The sequence below is a fragment of the Panthera uncia genome, chromosome C2 (genome assembly GCF_023721935.1).
Source record: "Panthera uncia isolate 11264 chromosome C2, Puncia_PCG_1.0, whole genome shotgun sequence".
NCBI classification, from domain to species: domain Eukaryota; kingdom Metazoa; phylum Chordata; class Mammalia; order Carnivora; family Felidae; genus Panthera; species Panthera uncia.
In genome coordinates this window covers 91,551,023-91,557,847 of record NC_064810.1, presented here as the reverse complement: position 1 = coordinate 91,557,847, position 6,825 = coordinate 91,551,023, and positions in this window count along the sequence as shown.

Here is a 6,825-nt window from a genome sequence, read left to right as displayed (position 1 = left end):
GACGGGATTGGAAAACAAAAGAGGGCAGACTGCAGGCAAATAGCGTGGGGAGCTTTATGGGAAAGGGGAAAATTTATAAAAAGGGGGAAGCAAAGAATGCAGAAGGCAAGTTGCTGCTTCACAATTTATCTTCAGGAATCCTTCATCTCCCTTCACACAGCAGCCAGGAGCAAATTGAATTTAATAAGTTGAATCAAATCCTTAAGGCAGAAAGGCAACGTACTTTCAAAGGAAGTCCATGATGATCTCTTTTGAAAATACTCTTGCAAACTCTTGAATTTATCCATTTTACAAACTTGGAGGTTTTGTACATTGATTTTCAATTTTGACATAGATATGATTTTGTAGGGGATTTTAGAACAAATAGGAATCTAAGGAACAAACTGATGGTTGGTAGAAGGGAGCAGGGGGATGGGCCAAATGGGGAAATAGAATGGGAGATACAGGCTTCCAGTTTTGGAACCAATAAGCCAGGGGGATAAAAGGTACAACGTGTAGGGTAGAGTCAATGCTATTGTGATAGCGTTGTATGGTGACAGATGACAGCTATACTTGTGAGCAGAGCATAACGTGTAGACTTGTGCAATCACGATATCTCACGCTTGAAACTAATGTAACATTGCGTGTCGTCTATATTTCAATTTAAAACAAGAGAATAAACAGAAATCTGAAATGGAACTCAATAGAAAAGCAATTAAAATGAGGTTGCAATACCAGAGGCTTTTTCAATTATAGCTTCAAAAAAAAAAAAAAAAAAAAAAAAAGGCTTATTGGCTGCTTAGAACTTGCCAGGCAGGGTCTGAGCACTTCATACATATGAAGCACTTCCTCACAACCTCCCTGCAAGGTGGGTGATGTTGTCTGAGACACAGGGAAGCTAGGACATAACTACCATGCATCCTTGTCCCCCTTCACTTTTGTTTTATACAGATAGAGAAACTGAAGTCATTTATGCTCTCCCACTTTTAAAGCAAATCGGGCTTTGAGGAAAATAAGGGAACCTCGCCATCTGGTGGCTGCTCATGGTATGTGACGATAAGGTGACCCCATTCAGCTGTCCAGGAGATAGGAGGTGAGAAGGCCTCCCCTTTGCTGCTCAAACCTGCTAAGGTACCTCTCAAACAGCTGAGCTGGCCTCTCCTGAAGGGTCACTGTCTTTAAAAATCCCATGCTCTGCCCAGATCCTTCCTAATAAAAACTGAAGTAACACTATTTTTTTTCTATTCTTCAAGTGAGGAAGTTTCATGAGACACGGTCCAGCAACAATGGGCCAGAAGTCCCCTGATCTTATTTCATTAAAAACAACAACAACAACAACAACAACAACAACAACACAGACATTCAGTGTCCATGCCTTCTAGAAAGGGATTCACAGTTGACCAGAAAATTGTTATTTGAAAATATCCACTTCATAGTTGCCTCCTGTATCTTGGGCTTTACAGCAGAGAAGGGGACACATAAGCCTCCCTTGTTTTAAATAAGTCATGGAATTAAAATGTTGCATGTAAATTGAATATTTGAGTTTCCAACCATAATGATTATCTGGGCACGTTGTTTTCTTTTCTTTTCTTTTTTTTTTTTAAATTAATGTTTATTTATTTTTAGAGGGAGAGAGAGAGAAACAGAGCATGAGTGGGGGAGGAACAGAAAGAGAGGGAGACACAGAATCCGAAGCAGGCTCCAGGCTCTGAGCTGTCAGCACAGAGCCCAATGCGGGGCTCGAATTCATGGGCCACAAGATCATGACCTGAGTTGAGGTCATATGCTCAACCTACTGAGCCACCGAGGTGCCCCTGGGGACATTGTTTCCTTAAATACTTAATTCATAAATCACAGCTTTTGAAATTTGGGTTTCTCAACTCTAGATAGGTTATGTTCATGATTTTCTATCAGATGTGTGCCCATCTAGCTGTATCAGAATCACTTGGGGATCTTAACCGAAACAAAAAGATCCCAGACCTCTTCCCAGACATTCTGATTTGGTCCCCGGCACCTGCATTTTTAGATGTTCCTCAGGAGTTACTGAAGGGCAGTGAGCTTAGGGAATCACTGCTCCTACACCACTTTGCTGACCATAATAAAGAACATTGGTGGAAAACACACAAATTAGATACTCTTTCCACCCATCAGTTTGGCAAAACAGAAGAATTGTTACTATCCCCTTCCAATGACGCTATGGAAACAGCTATTCTCATTTCCTGCTGCTGTGAGAGTGAGCTGTGACCAAAGTTGAAGAAAGCAATCAGACATTATTTGTAACATCTAAAATGTTAAATTGACCTAGCAATCCCAATTTAGGACCCAAAGGCCAAAAAAGGATCAAGGCCAAAAAGGTTTATCGTAGCGTTATTTGTAGTGATTAACTAGGAACACGCTGATGGTAGAATAAATTAGGATTTAGTCATTCAGTGAGGTATTATGCAGTATTTTTTAAAAAATCAATTAGACGTGAATGTTGGAAAGGGGTCTAAATACTATTAAAGAGTCGCTGACTTTTATACACACAAGTGTGTGTATAAAAGAAAAAATTAATAAAGCTGGAATATTAGTTATATATACTTGTGTGAGAAGGGAGAAAGATGTGAAAGAACACATCATTTTAACATTAGATTCTTCATGGTGGGAAGAAAGTGGTGGAATCATTGATTTTTAACTTGTTCCTCATATATTTCCACATTTCATTCATCATAAACAGCATGAATTTCTTTTGCAATTTCAAAGACCCCATAGATTTTTTTTTTAAACATGTTGTTGGACCAAAGAGTAGTGTATTCTCTTCCAAAATCTCTCCTTTGGCGTGATTATCAATACCACTGAGATAAAGCTTAATTTATAAAATATTAGTAATACATGTTCAAGACGTAAAGAATAATACTAAAGAGAACCAAGGCTGTGCGCCCACATCCAGATTCAGAAACAGAGCATTACCCTGTCCTTTGATGCTTTCTGGAGACCCTCAACACTCGCATCCCCTCCCTCCATCCTGGAATTATGCCTTTTTCATACTGGTGATTTTCATTATAAATTCATACACATGTATCCTAGACAATATATAGGTGGCTGAGTAATAGTCTATTGTGTGTATAGGCCACATTTCGCTTATTCATTCACCTGGATAAAAATGGGTATTTGGGTTGTTTCTTCCTTTGTGAACAGTGCTGCTATGAACATGTGTGTACAAGCATTTGTTTAAGTATCTGTTTTCATTTCTCCCGGAGTTACACTTGGGAGGGGAACCGCAGGGTCATATGGCAAGTCTATGTTTAACTTTTTGAGGAACAACCAAGTTGTTTTCCACAGCAGCTGCACCATTTTACATTCCTACCAGCAGCAACGTATGATGGTGCCAATTTCTCCACACCCTTACCAGCGTTTCTTATTGTGTATAGTTGTTGTTGTTGTTGTTGTTGTTGTAGAGTAACCATCCCACTGAGTACAAAGTGACATCTCATTGTGGTTTAGGCCTTTATCCAGTTTTTAATTGTGTTGTCTTTTTGTTGTTAAATTGTAAGAGTTCTTTACATATTGCGGATATGAGTCCCTTATCAGATATATGATTTGCAAATATTTTCTCACATTCTGTACACTGGCTTTTCACTTTCTTGATGTCTTGTCACTTTATAGACAATATTCTTTGATGTACAAGAGTTTTTAATTTTAAGTCCACTTTCTCTATTTTTTTTTCTTCTCTTGCTCACGCTGTTAGTATATATCTAAAGTCCATTGCCAAATATAAGGTCATGAAAATTCACTGATATTTTTTTTTCTGAGTTTAGTAGTTTTGCTTTTATATATAGGTCTATAATCCATTAGGAAAAATTTTTAAATGTTTATTTATTTTTGAGAGAGAGAAAGAGAGACAGAATGTGGGTGGGGGAGGAGCAGAGAGAGGGAGACAGAATCCAAGGCAGGCTCCAGGCTCTAAGCTGTCAGCACAGAGCCTGATGCATGGCTTGAACCCACGAACTGTGAGATCATGACCTGAGCTGCAGTCGGACGCTTAACACACTGAGCCACCCAAGCGCCCCCATTTTGAAAGGTTCTTTTATATATTGTGAGGTAGAATCCAACTTCATCCTTTTGCATGTGGATGTCCAACTGTTCTAGCACCATTTATTGAAGAGGCTATGCTTTCTTCCATTGAAGGGCATTGGTATCCTTGTCAAAAATCAATTGGATAAAGATGTGTGGGCTTATTACTAGACTCTCAATTTTATTCCACTGTCCTGTCTATCCTTATGCCAGTGCCACACTGTTTTTGATTACTGTAGTTTTGTAATATACTTTGCAGTTAGGAAGTGTGATGCCTCCAGATTTGTTGTTCTTGCTCAGACTTGCTTTGGCTATTCAGGGTCTTCTATGACTGTGTATGAAATTTTAGATTTTTTTTTCTATTTCTGTGAAGAATGCATCAAGATTTTGGCAGAGATTACATCAAATCTGTAGATCACTTAACACAATAGAAGCATTTTAACAATATTAATTCTTCCAATCCATGAACACAGAATATCTTTCTATTTAACTGTGTCCTCTTTGATTTCCTTCATCTTCATGCTTCAGTATAGAAATCTTTCATCTCTTTGGTTAAGTTTATTTCTCGTTATTTTATTCTTTTTGTTACTATTGTAAATGTAATCATTTTCTTAATTTCCTCTTTGGACAGTTTAATTGTTTGTGTATAGAAATGTGACTTAATTTTCTAAGTTGATTTTGTATCCCACAACTTTACTGAACTCATTTTATTAGTTCCAACAAATTTTTTGTTGTTGTTGAATCTTTAGGGGTTTCTACATATATGATAATATTACCTGCACAGGTAATTTTCTTTCTTTCTTTCCAATTTGGATGCCTTTTACTTATTTATCTTCTCTAATTGCTCTGGCTAAGACTTTCTATACTCTGTTGAATAGAAGTGGTAAGAAAATGCCTCATTGCCTGGTACTGGATATTAGAGGGAAAGCTTTCAGTTTTCCCCCCACAGATTATAATGTTAGCTTGGAGCTTTCACATATGGCTTTTATGTTGTTGAGGTGAGTTTCTTTTATCCTATTTTGTTGAGAGTTTTAATCATGAATGGATGTCGAACTTTGTCAAATGATTTTGTGTCTATCGAGATGACCATGTTTTGGTTTTTTTCCCATTTTGTTAATATGGTGTCTCACATTGATTGGTTTATAGATGTTGAAGCATTCTTGTAATGATTTAATTGTTGTTGAATTCAGTTTGCTAGTATTTTGTTGAGTTTTGAATCTATATTCATCAGGAATATTGGCTTGTAGTTTTTTTCCTTATGGTATCTTTCTCTGGTGTTGTTATTAGGGTAGTAGTGGCCCCATAAAAGGAGTACCTCATAAAAGCTAGTGGACTCATAAAAGGAGTTTTCCCTTTTCTCTTTTTGGAAGAGATTAAGAAGGATTGGAATTCTTTTTTTTGTAATTTGTTTTGTATTTTTATTTATTTATTTATTTATTTATTTATTTATTTATTGTCAAGTTAGCTAATATACAGTGTAGTCTTGGCTTCACGAGTAGATTCCTGTGATTCATCACTTGTGTACAACATCTGGTGCTCATCCCAACAAGTGCCCTCCTCAATGTCCATCACCCATTTTCCCCACCCCTCAAACCCCCGTCCCCATCAACCTTCAGTCTCTTCTCTGTGTTTAAATGTCTCTTATGGTTTGCCTCCCTCACTGTATCTTATTTTTCCTTCCCTTCCCCTATGGTCTTCTGTTAAGTTTCTCAAATTCCACATATGAATGAAATCATAGGGATATCTGTCTTTCTCTGACTGACTTATTTCACTTACCATAATACCTTCCAGTTCCATCTATGTTGTTGCAAATGTCAGGATTTCATTCTTATTGCCAAGTAGTATTTCATTGTATATATATACCACATCTTCTTTATCCATTCATCAATTGATTTTCCATATTTTTGCTGTTGTTGATAGCGCTGCTATAAACATTGACTTACATGTGCCTCTATGAATCAGCACTCTTGTATCCCTTGGATAAATTCCTAGTAGTGCTATTGCTGCATGGGGTAGTTCTGTTTTTAATTTTTTGAGGAACCTCCGTACTGTTTTTCCAGAGCAGCTGCACCAGTTTGCATTCCCACCAACAGTGCAAGAGGGTTCCCCTTTCTCCACATCCTCGCCAACATCTGTTGCTTCCTGAGTTATTAATTTTAGCCACTGTGACTGGTGTGAGGTGGTATCTCAATGTGGTTTTAATTTGTATTTCCCTGTTAATGAGCTATGTTGAATATCTGGATATCTTCTTTGGAAAAGTGTCTATTCATGTCTTTTGCCCAGTGGTAGAAATCCCACTTGGTCGTGGTGAATAGTTTTTTCAATGTATTGTTGGATCGCGTTGGCTAATATCTTGTTGAGGATTTTTGCATCCATGTTCATCAGGGAAATTGGTCTATAGTTCTCCTTTTTAGTGGGGTCTCTGTCTGGTTTTGAAATCAAGGTAATGCTGGCTAATAGAAACAGTTTGGAAGTTTTCCTTCCATTTCTATTTTTTGGAACAGCTTCAAGAGAATAGGTGTTAACTCTTTCTTAAATGTTTGGTAGAATTCCCCTGGAAAGCCATCTGGCCCTGGACTCTTGTGTTTTTGGCAAATTTTTGATAACTAATTCCATTTCTTTACTGGTTATGCGTCTTCTCAAATTTTCTATTTCTTCCTGTTTCAGTTTTGGTAGTGTATATGTTTCTAGGATTTGTCCATTTCTTCCAGATTGCCCATTTTATTGGCATATAATTGCTCATAATATTCTCTTATTCTTGTTTTTATTTCTGCTGTGTTGGTTGTGATCTCT